Here is a 12,480-nt window from a genome sequence, read left to right as displayed (position 1 = left end):
TAGAACCAATTTGCCTGCGCTTTTCTTGTTCTCCCCTCATTGGCTTGCATATAATTTCCCTGGATAATGCAACATACTCTAAAACCCTGTAGATAGCATCTTCAAAAGCATACTTCTATCTCCTCTTTGCAAGAACTAAAGCTAATAGATCTTAGAAAAAGCTGTGGATTAGTCTCATTCCTTCTTGGATTCTATGTCCTTTCTCTGGGGTTCCATTTTTACCTTCATTTTGCCCCATATTCTTCCTGACTTTCCTCTAGTGTTGCATTCCCCTGGCTCATGGCTTCTTCTCTCCTAGAAAACCAAACCACATGACTTCAGTGTTTCCTACCTTTTGCCAGAAGCCAGCATTGACAGTTGCAGAGTAGGAGGAGGTGTGACTCACTCTTTTGAGAATTGGTTGCCACACATGTCAAAGCCCCAACACATTTTCATGCAACATTTTCATGTAAGAGACAAGTATAAGCTCCAGGACTCAGCCAACTCAAGTTATTTCTTCTTGAAATATGATGCCAACTAACATCTGCCACATTTGATTATCCTGATTTGCTCAAAATCTCTCTCCAGAGTTAAGATATTTATCTAGGGAGATGTAATTGCACTGTGGTCTCTAAAGGCTAAAGTAAGTATAAAACAGAATCACTCTTTTGAGGTGATCTTCACACAGGGTCACAGTGTAGTAAAATGATCAAAGATCTGGCACTAAAAACCTAGGTTAAAGTCCCAACTCTGTCGTATAACAACAGTGGGACCTTAAGTTTTCTAGCCTCACTAGAAAGGGAGGGAGGGATTTTGCAAATTGATTACTAAGTCACTCCCAACTCTAATATTCTTTTTTAAGTTTTCCACAAAAAATAGCTAAGAAGTTTAACAAATAAATAGGGATAAGATTGCTTCCACTTGGGGCCCAATTTGCCCTCTTCCTAATAAGTTACAGAATAATTGTTTTCATTTTTCAGTTCTTCAAATATATAAATTTTCCATGGACTGTCAAGCTTTGCAATCAAATTATTTAAAAGTGACAATATCAGGAGGAACAAAACAAACACGTACAGTCTAGTGGGGAAACAGGCTTCTCCAGAGGCAAACAACTAACTAAATAAAAATGGGTTCTCCATCTTTCTCACATTTATCAATGTGTCTTCAAAACCCTAAAGAATACCAGACACAAAACATGCAACAATAATTATTTTTTTAATATTTTTTATTTATTTCTAGGAGAGAGAGAGAGACAGTGTGAGCAGGGGAGGGTCAGAGAGAGCGGGAGACACAGACTCCGAAACAGGCTCCAGGCTCTGAGCTGGCAGTCAGCACAGAGCCCGACGCGGGGCTCGAACCCACGAACCGCGAGATCACGACCCAAGTGAAAGTCGGACGCTTAACCGACTAAGCCACCCAGGCTCCCCAACAATAATTATTTTTGATGGAAGAATGATTGAATTAATGGAAGGAAGGAAGGGAGAAAGCGAGGGAGGGAGGAAGGAAGGAAAATCTGCATCACAGAATCTCCGGAGTTTGTTCCAGGGCACAAGAATAACTGTACGGCAAAACCTAATGTTCTAGCTTGTCACTGCTGTTAACATTCTAGTAAGATATGACATTGGGTACACAAACATCTTTATGAGAAGTGATTTAACCCAATCATTGTGAAATTAGCCTTTACACTAGAGAAGAAAAAAATGTCATAGGAAATGATATCCAGGTGAATAAGAACACCTTGAGAGCATGGAGAGTAAAGAAATGTATACATGAATGGGCATGAGTACCAGAAGTAGTGTAAGCATGTCAGAAGTATAAAATCTATTTATATTGGTTACACTACTCACAAGATTCAAGTTCCCAGTGATATAATACTCTAGGAAAGAAAGAATGAAAGAAAAAAAGGAAGGGAAGGGAAGGGAAGGGAAATGGTGGACAAACATTTACCTAAATGTATTAACTAAATTCATGCATACATTGGACATGCTATTTTGAAATTTGATTCCAAAGTCAAAGTTGTTTTAAGTCATTTCTAAAATATTTCTTCCTTAATATTTGTAGCACATAATGACAAGACTCCTTTTGGCACATCCTTGTGATCTGCTGTCCAAAAAAGAGGCAAAGTCATTTTGATAGCTCTTGGTATAAATCAAGCATAGTCAGTGTAAATCAAATATATATTTTTAATTTTTTTTAATGTTTTGTTTATTTCTGAGAGAGAGAAACAGAATGAGCAGGGGAGGGTCAGAGAGAGAGGGAGATACAGAATCTGAAGCAGGCTCCAGGCTCTGAGCTAGCTGTCAGCACAGAGCCCGACGCGGGGCTCAAACCCATGAACGTGTGATCGTGACCTGAGCCAAAGTCGGACGCTTAACCGACTGAGCCACCCAGGTGCCCCAGTCAAATATGTTTTATAAACGAGCTTATTAGTTACAATATTTGCAGCAACTTGCTCATTTGAATAGGGACACAGAACATCTTCTGAGGTCTTAGGTTTATTAAGAAAATGAGATGATAATTAAAACCATGAAAGAAATTTGATTTCCTTTATGAAAATATATATTTTCCAATGCACTTTCATATGATATGCTCTTGAGAATAGTCTTAAAATTTTTATATCTAGGGCTCTTTACTTAAATTATCATCACACGTTTTAATCTCATTGTGTCCATGGTACTACTAGGTACTAAGATATTCACATGGAAAGTGAATAATACACAGAACTAGACCTCAAAGCATTTATGGTCTGTAGATTTTACTGACTTGTAATAGCCATTTGAATTCTCAGTACAGTTGACAATTAAAAAATCAAGAAATTGTAGCATAAAGTGTATTTAATGAAAGGGCAGTCATTTCCAATAAGACAGCTCTCAGAGGATGGCTGGAAAAGCTTGACATTTGGCTTATGATGAGGTAATTGGATCTTATGCTGATACTTTCATTAGAAAAGAAAGACATTTGATGCTCTCCTTTAGAACTGAGTTCCCGCTAAAATAGCTACCACTAAAACTCCTGCCGTCACCATCACCATCACCAGCTCTATAGGTTTTCCAATAACAAATATTTATCAACCACAGTTTATGTGAACAATATAGACTGGTGAAAATAAAATAGGTTTTAAAATTAAGTAGATATAAATAATAAAGACTCACTACAGACCAGGAACTGTCTTTGTCAATATCACTACATATAATCCTCTCAATAAGACTGTGAAATAAGAAATTGATGTAAAAAGTTACACACTTTGCCCTCATTTTATAGATAATAAAACCGAGGTTCAGAGAGGTCAAGGCAAGTTAAAGGTGATGGTAGAAGTGGGATTTGGATCCACTGATCAAAAAAATCCATGCTCTCAACTACCGAGCTAGGCTACCTTACTACGCAAATTTGATAAGGAAATATAATCAGCATCTAATTCCTTGTACTTTAAAAAAAAAGAAATGTAGTGAAAAGAATCATAGAATGTTTTATAGAGGAAGAACTGAGTCTTAAATAATACATAAGAATTCAATAATAAGACCTGGGGTGGAAGACTTTACAAGCAGAAAGAACAATATTTTATTTCTATTATTATTATGTGAGAAAGATCATGCACACAAGCTAGGGAGAGGGACAGGGGGAGAGAAGGAATCTTAAGCAGATTCCACAGTCAGTACAGACCCAAATGCAGGGCTGAATCCTATGAGCTGGGGGTCATGACCTGAACTGAAATCAAGGGTTGGTGGCTCAACCAACTAAGCCACCCAGGAACCTGAGGGAACAGTATTTATAAGGGTTCAGAGACATGAAAGAACAGAGAATTATTGAAAGAGTATAAACAGTTAAGAATGGATGGACTATAATGAAAAATTAGGAAATGGATTTTTTTATTCTTGGGAATAAATGTAAGAAAAGACGTGTAAAACTTATACTCTGGAAACTATAAAACATTGCAGAAAATAAATTTACCTAATTGGGAAAAACCATTCTACATTCATGATCAGGAAGACTTAACATTGTTCAGATGGCAATATTCCCTCAACCAGTCTACAGATTCAATGCAGCCCTCAGCACAATTCCAGCTGACTTTAATATAGAAATTGACAAGTTTATTCTAAAATTCACATAGAATTGCAAAGGAACCAGAATACCAAGAATAATCTTAGAAAAGAAGAGCAAAGTAGAAGGACTCATGCTTCCTAATTTCAAAACTTACTATAAAGTATTAGTCAATAAGACGGTTTGGCATTGGCATAAGAATAGACATAAATGGTTGGAAAGAACTAAGAGTCCAGAAATAAACTCTTAAATCAACAGTCAACTGATTTTCAACACCAGTGGCAAGACTATGCAATAGGGAAAGAATAGCTTTTTCAAACAAATAACGGAGGAACAACTAAATAACCACATGCAAAAGAATATAAATTGGTCCCTTACTTCACACCATACATAAAAATAAACTGAAAATGGATCAAAGACTTAAATGTAAGAGCTTAAACTATAAGACTCTTAGAAGAAAATATGGGAGTAAAATTTCATTACCTGGGGTTTGGCAAAGGACTCTTAGATATGACACCAAAAGCATAAGCAACAAAAGAAAAAAAAAACCAGACTGGTCTTCATCATAATTAATAATATTTATGTTTTTGTTAATGGATGTCAAAAGAAAGCCAGAGTAACCATACTTAGACAAACTAGATTTTAAGACAAAGACTGTAATAACAGATGAAGAAGGGCACTATGTCATAATTAAGGGGTCTATCCATCAAGAAGAGACAATTGTAAATATTTATGCCCCAACTTGAACACCCAAATATATAAATCAAATTATCACAAACATAAGCAAATTTACTGATAATAATATCATTATTGTAGGAGACTTTAATACTCTACTTACAGCAATGGAAAGACCATTTAAGCAGAAAATCAATAAGGAAACAATGGCTCTGAATGACACACTGGACCAAATGGACTTAACAGATATATTCAGAACATTTCAAGGTAAAGCAACAGAATATATGTTCTTCTCAAGTGCACATGGAGCATTCACCAGAATAAATCACATATTGGATCACAAATCAGCCCTCAACAGGTTCAAAAAATTGAGATCATACCATATTTTCAAATCACAATGCTATGAAACTTGAAATCAACCGTAAGAAAAAAATGTAGAAAGTCTTCAAATACATGGAGGCTAAAGAACATCTTACTAAAAAATGAAAGGGTTAAACAGGAAATTAAAGAAGAAATTAAAAAATACATGGACGCAAATGAAAATGAAAACACAACAGTCCAAACCATTTGGGATGCAGCAAAGGCAGTCCTAAGAGGAAAATACACTGCAACTCAGGCCTATCTCCAGAAACAAGAAAGATTCCAAATATACACATAATCTCACACTTAAAGGCACTAGAAAAGTGGCAGCAAATAAAGCCCAAAGTCAGCAGAAAAGTGGGAATAAATATTAGAGCAAAAATAAATGATATAGAATCAAAAAACAAAAAACCCAAAAACCAAAACCAAACAAACAAAAAACAGTAGAACAGATCAATGAAATTAAGAGCTGATTTTTTTGAAAGAATAAACAAAATTGATAATCCCCTAGCCAGACTTCTCAAAAAGAAGAGAGAGGACCCAAATAGATAAAATCACGAATGAAAGAGGAGAGATCACAACCAACATTACCGAAATACGAATAATTATTTTTAAAAATTTTTTAATGTTTTATTTATTTCTGAGAGAGAGACAGCATGAGCAGGGGAGGGTCAGAGAGAGAGGAAAATACAGAATCTGAAACAAGCTCCAGGCTCTGAGCTAGCTGTCAGCACAGAGCCCGATGTGGAGCTCCAACCCACGAACCGTGAGATCATGACCTAAGCAGAAGTCGGATGCTTAACTGATTGAACCATCCAGGCTCCCCAAAATACAAACAATTGTAAGCAAATACTATGAAAAATTATATACCAACAAACTGGACAATCTAGAATAAATGAACAAATTCCTAGGCACTCACATACTACCAAAACTCAAACAGGAAGACATAGAAAATTTGAACACGCTCATAACCAGCAAAGAAATTGAATCAGTTATCAAAAATCTCCCAAAAAAGAATCCTGGGCCAGTGGCTTCCCAGGGGAATTCTACCAGACATTTAAAGAAGAGTGAATACTCATTCTCCTCAAACTGTTCCAAAGGATAGAAATGGAAGGAAAGCCAGTATTACCTTGATTCCAAGACCAGACAACGATCCCACTAAAAAGATGCAAAAATTCTCAACAAGATACTACTAAAAAGATTTCAACAGTACAGTAAAAAAAATTTTTTACGTTTATTTATTTTTGAGAGACAGAGATGGTGTGTGAGTGGGGGAGGGGCAGAACAAGGAGGAGACACAGAATCCAAACCAGGCTCCAGGCTCTGAGCTGTCAGGGCAGGGCCCAACATAAGGCTTAAATGCACAAACCGTGAGATCATGACCTGAGCTGAAGTCAGACACTCAACTGACCGAGCCACACACGTGCCCCTCAATTGTACATTAAAAGAATTATTCACCTCGATCAAGTGGGATTTATTCCTGGGCTGCAGAGCTGATTCTATATTTGCATCCCAATCAACATGATACATCACATTAATAAAAGAAAGGATAAGAACCATATGATCCTTTCAATAGAATAGATGCTGAAAAGGCATTTGAAAAATACAACATCTTTGTTGATAAAAACTCTCAAGAAAGTATGGATAGAAGGAACATATCTTAACATCATAAAAGCTATATATGAAATACCCACAGCTAATATTATCCTCAATGAGAAAAACTGAGAGCTTGCTCCCTAAGATCAGGAACATGACACGGATGTCTACTCTCACTCTGTTGTTCAATATAGTACTGGAAATCCTAGCCTCAGCAATCAGACAAGACAAAGAAATAAAAGGCACCCAAATAGGCAAGGAAGAAGTCAAACTTTCACTCTTTGCAGATGGCATGATAGTCTATATGGAAAAGCTGAAAAATGCTCAAGCTGATAAATGAATTCAGCAGCATTTCAGGATACAAAGATCAACGTACAGAAATTGGTTGTATATAGAATACAGCAGCAGAAAAAGATGTCAAGGAATTTATCCCATTTACAACTGTACCAAAACCCATAAAATACCTAGGAATAAACCTAACCAAAGAGGTAAAAGATCTGTACACTGAAAACTATAGAAAGCTTATGAAAGACATTGAAGAAGACTCAAAGTAATAGAAAAACATTCCACGCTTATGGATTGGAAGAACAAATATTGTTAAAATGTTGATACTATCCAAAACAATCTGCACATTCAATGCAATCCCTATCAAAATAACACCAGCATTCTTCACAGAGCTAAAAACAAAACAATCCTAAAATTTGTATGGAACCAGAAAAGATCCCCAATAGCCAATAATGCTGTAAAAGAAAACAAAAGCTGGAGGCATAACAATTCTGGACTTTAAGCTGTATCACAAACCTATAATCATCAAGACAGTATGGTAGTGGCACAAAAACACATATATTAGTGGAATTTAACAGAGAGCCCAGAAATGGACCCATAATAGCATGGCCAACTAATCTTCAACAAATAAGGAAAGAGTATCCAGTGGAAAAAGACAGTCTCTTCAGCAAATGGTGCTGGGAGAACTTGACAATGACATGCAGAAGAATGAACCTGGACCACTTTCATACACCATACACATGAATGAACTCAAAATGGATAAAAGATCTAAATATAAGACATAAACCATCAAAATCCTACAGGAGAAAACAGGCAGCAATCTCTTTGACCTAAGCCAAAGCAACTTCTTACTTGGCAGGTCTCAAGAGGCAAGGAAATAAAAGCAAAAGTGAACTATTGGGACCTCATCAAGAGAAAAAGCTTCTGCATAGCAAAGGAAACAATAATAAAACTAAAAGGCAACCAATAGAATGGGAGAAGATACTTGCAAATGACATATCAGATAAAGGGTTGGTATCCAAAATCTATAAAGAATTTATCAAACTCAAAGTCCAAAAAACAAATAATCCAGTGAAGAAATGGGCAGAAGACATGAATAGTGCTTTTCCAAAGCGCTAACAGATATGTGAAAAGATGCTCAACATCACTCATTATCAGAGAAACACAAATAAAAACCACAATGAGATACTATCTCACACCTATCAGAATGGCTAAAATACTCAGGAAACAACAGATGTTGGTGAGGATGTGAAGAAAGGGGAACACTTTTGCACTGCTGGTGGGAAATCAAACTGGTGCAGGCACTCTGGAAAACAGTATGAAGGTTCCTCAAAAAATTAAAAATAGAACTACCCTTTGAGCCAGCAATTACAATGGAATACTACTCGGTGATGAAAAACGAATTCTTGCCATTTGCAACAACGTGGATGGAACCTAGAGTGTATTATTAAGTGAAATGCATCAGTCAGAAAAACACAGATACCATATGATTTGACCCATGTGGAATATGAGAAACACAATAGAAGAACATAGGGGAAGAGAAGGAATAATAAGATAAAAACAGAGAGGGAGGCAAACCAAAAGACACTAAAATACAGAGAACAAGCTGAGGATTGCTGGAGGGGAGGTGGGTGAGGGGATGGGCTAAATGGATGATGGGTACTAAGGAGGGCACTTTTTAGGATGAGCACTGGATGTAAGGGATGAATCACTGGGCTCTACACTTGGAGCCAAGACCACACTGTATATTACAAACTTGAATTTAAATTAAATGAAAGGTTTATGTTTTAAAGCATACCATCAGGAAAGTGAAAAAGCAACCAAAAAACTGAGGGAATATATATTTGATTCTCATTATTCGCAGTAACTGTGTTCTATAAAGTTACTACAAACACTGAATTAACAAATAGTGAATCATTGCTCCTAAGGAAAATACAGGATTAGTTTTCTGCAAGTGGGTGGTCACAGCATTTTTATCAACCAATGAATTCATAACCTTTTTTGTGTGTGCTTCTGTTTAAAGACAACATTTTAAATATATACTGTCGATTCCCTGACACTGAACTCATGGCTAACAGCAATACAACTCATGCCTGAAAAAAGCTTATTTAACACATATAATTTCTCCTTAAGGCACATCACAGCTTTCTTGTACTTAGGCACACTAAACAGCATTTCAGCATTACACTTGAAAGTTATTTTAAACAGCAGAGTGACCAACAGTAAGCACAAAAATACCCAAAAATTTTTTTTAAATCTGTCACTAAATAGACCAGAAAAAGGAAACTTATTTACAACATGAGAGCTGAAACAAGAAAGCAGAAGTCTGCTTTATGCCACCTTACCTGGGAAGGTGCACACCAGGAACCTTAATTTTTTTTTTTGTTTTTTTGGGTTTTTTTTTGCCACTCTGCACATCTACATGTCCTTGAATGTGAAAGCACTGCAAGTATTGATTGGGGCTACAGATAAATTTCAGTGAGTAGGGAGGAGGAGCCAAGAGGGTGGAACAGCATGGAAGTCTTTTTTCTGTCTCGTGTCCATGGCTCTATTTGAGCCAGATCAACACTAAGCCTTCCTGCACACCTAGAAAACTGATTTGAGGATTAACACAACAATCGGCACCACCTGAACCACAGAACTCAGTAGGTATGTGGCACAGAGACGTGAACTGAAGGAAAGAGAAGCCGCGGAGGGTAGGGAGCTGTTTTTGCTTGCAGAGAGAAGACAGAGATGGGGTGGGAGTATGGGAAAAGCACAGCCCACAAAAGCAGCTGGAGATAAAGTGGAAAAGTGGTACCCAGTCGCGAGGACTGAACTAAAAAGGCAGAAACAAGAAAGGTGAGGGTTTAAATTCCATTAGGACCCTATAAACTCTGCAGCTCCATACCTGACCAGTGCTCTGGTAGGAAGGGTGAATCCCCAGGAGCATAGTGGGTCCAGGAGGTCCTGGGGCCACGCATGATTTTCCATAATCCCTGAAACGATGCTGCTACATGATCGGGTGAACTTTTTCTGGGGTAGGCTGGCACACAGACGCACTATCTGGACATCGGCAGCAGCACAGTCCCAGGAATGTTCCTGGGTGCGGCTGGCACCTAGCCATTACTCAATGAGACCCTCCCCCAGAGGATCTAAGCAGTTCAAACCCCCCAGTCCCTCAGAAGTAAGGCGTGGGGAAACACAGCTGCACCTGAGATAAAACTCAGGAGGGAGTGCTGCTTTGCAACCTGATGGCTGGGTCACAGATAATGTAAAACCGGGGAGTGGATGGAGGCCAGAGACAAAGGACGGGTGCACGATTCCTGGTCTGGGAGAGCACAGAGTTCCGATACTAGAGACTGGGTAGTTGAGTGACGCCATTTTCACCCCACCCTCCCATGCACACACAGACCTACAGGCCCCACCACAATCCACCCCAGTAAGCTAAGTGGCGCCATCTAGTGGAGAACAGAGCCATTACACTAAGCCCCGTCCAACTAGGCCAACCTGGCTCATCAGGAACACCACATCTCTCCTCCTCCTTAGTTTTCAGACTATAAAGTGCCTCATATTTTGACACTCAGATCAATGGAACAGAATAGAGAACCCAGAAATGGACCCACAAATGTATGGCCGACTAATCTTTGACAAAGCAGGAAAGAAATGTCCAATGGAATAAAGACAGTCTCTTGAGCAAATGGTGCTGGGAAAACTGGACAGTGACATGCAAAAGAATGAACCTGGACCACTTTCTTACCATACACAAAAATAACCTCAAAATGGATACAAGACCTAAATGTAAGGCAGGGAGCCATCAAATGAGGAGAAAGCAAGCAAAAACCTCTTTGACCTTAGCCACAGCAACTTCTTACTCAACATGCCTCTGGAGGGAATGGAAACAAAAGCAAAAATTAACTATTGGGACCTCATCAAAATAAAAATCTCCTTCACAGCAAAGGAAATAATCAGCAAAACTAAGAAGCAACCGATGAAATGGGAGAAGATATTTGCAAATGACATATCAAATAAAGGGTTAGTATCCAAAATCTATAAAGAACTTATCAAACTCAACACCAGAAAAGCAAATAATCCAGTGAAGAAATGGGCTAAAGAATGGACACTTCTCCAAAGAAGATATCCAGATGGCCAATGAACATATGAAAAGATACTCGACATCACTCATCGTCATGGAAATACAAATCAATACCACAATGACAATGCCACCTCACACCTATCAGAATGGCTAACATGAACAACTCAGGCAACAACAGATGTTGGTGAGGATGCAGAAAAAGAGAATCTCTTTTGCACTGCTGATAGGAATGCAAACTGGTTTAGCCACTCTGGAAACAGTATGGAGTTTCCTCAAAAAACTAAAAATAGAACTACCCTACAACCCAGGAATTGCACTAATAGGTATTTATCCAAGGGATACAGGTATGCTGTTTAAAAGGACACATGCACCCCAATGTTTATAGTCACACTGTCAACAATAGCCAAAGTGTAGAAAGAGCCCAAATGTCCACCGACAGTTGGAGAAAGAAGATGTGGTGTATATATATGTATATATATATATAGAGAGAGAGAGAGAGTATTACTCAGCAATCAAAAAGAATCAAATCTTGCCGTTTGCAACTACATGGATCAAACTAGAGGGTTCTATGCTAAGCGAAATTAGTCAGAGAAAGACAAATATATGACTGCACTCATATGAGGACTTTAATATACAAAACAGATAAACATACGGGGAGGGAAGCAAAAATAATATAGAAACGGGGGGGGGGCAAAAACATAAAAGACTCAAATACAAAGAACAAACAGAGGGTTACTTGAGGGTTTGGGGAGGGGTATGGGCTAAACGGGTAAGAGGCATTAAGGAATCTACTCCTGAAATCATTGTTGTACTATATGCTAACTAACTTGGATATAAACTTTTTAAAAATATGAATTAAATAAAAAATTTTTCAGTGAGTAGGAAAATTTGTAAATATGGAATCCATGAATAATGAGAAACAACTGTATTTGCAAATAATATATCTCATAAGGTTCTTATGTACAGGAACATACAATTAAACAATTAAAAAATCACAAATAACCCAATTGAAAATGGGCAAAGAATTTGAATAGACATTTCTGCATTAAGAAATTCATACAACTAATAAGCACACAAAAATGTTGCTCAAGATCATTAGCCATCAGGGAAATGCAAATCAAAACCACTATAAGATACCGATTTGGGCCCACCAGAATAACCAGAATCCAAAAGTTGAATAAGGGCACCTGGCTAGCTCAGTCAGTGAAGCATATGACACTTGATCTCAGGGTTGTGGGTTTGAGTTCCTTGCTGGGTATAGATATTACTTAAAAAGAAATCTTTTTTAAAAAGTTGAATAACAACAAGTATTGGCAAGAATGAGAAGAAATTGGAAGCTTCATACACGGCTAGTGGGAATGTAAAATGGGACAACCACTTTGGAAAATAGTATGCACTTTACCAAATTTTTAAACATAGTTAATATATGAACCAGAAATTCCACTCTTAGATATATAACCAAAAGAAACAAA

The 12,480-nt window shown here is 37.6% G+C and overlaps 1 non-coding gene across 1 annotated transcript; it reads right to left on the bottom strand.

Moving 5' to 3' along the window:
* Positions 1-1,316: 1,316 nt before the first annotated feature.
* TRNAE-UUC lies at positions 1,317-1,401 on the bottom strand. Its single transcript has one exon. It is a non-coding gene; the product is annotated as a tRNA-Glu (tRNA).
* Between the last annotated feature and the right edge of the window lie 11,079 nt (positions 1,402-12,480).

The sequence above is a fragment of the Hyaena hyaena genome, unplaced genomic scaffold, assembly GCF_003009895.1.
Source record: "Hyaena hyaena isolate Hyena2069 unplaced genomic scaffold, ASM300989v1 scaffold_935, whole genome shotgun sequence".
Classification (NCBI taxonomy): Eukaryota; Metazoa; Chordata; class Mammalia; order Carnivora; family Hyaenidae; genus Hyaena; species Hyaena hyaena.
The sequence above is the reverse complement of the archived record's forward strand: the minus strand, read 5'-3'. Positions and strand labels throughout refer to the sequence as shown.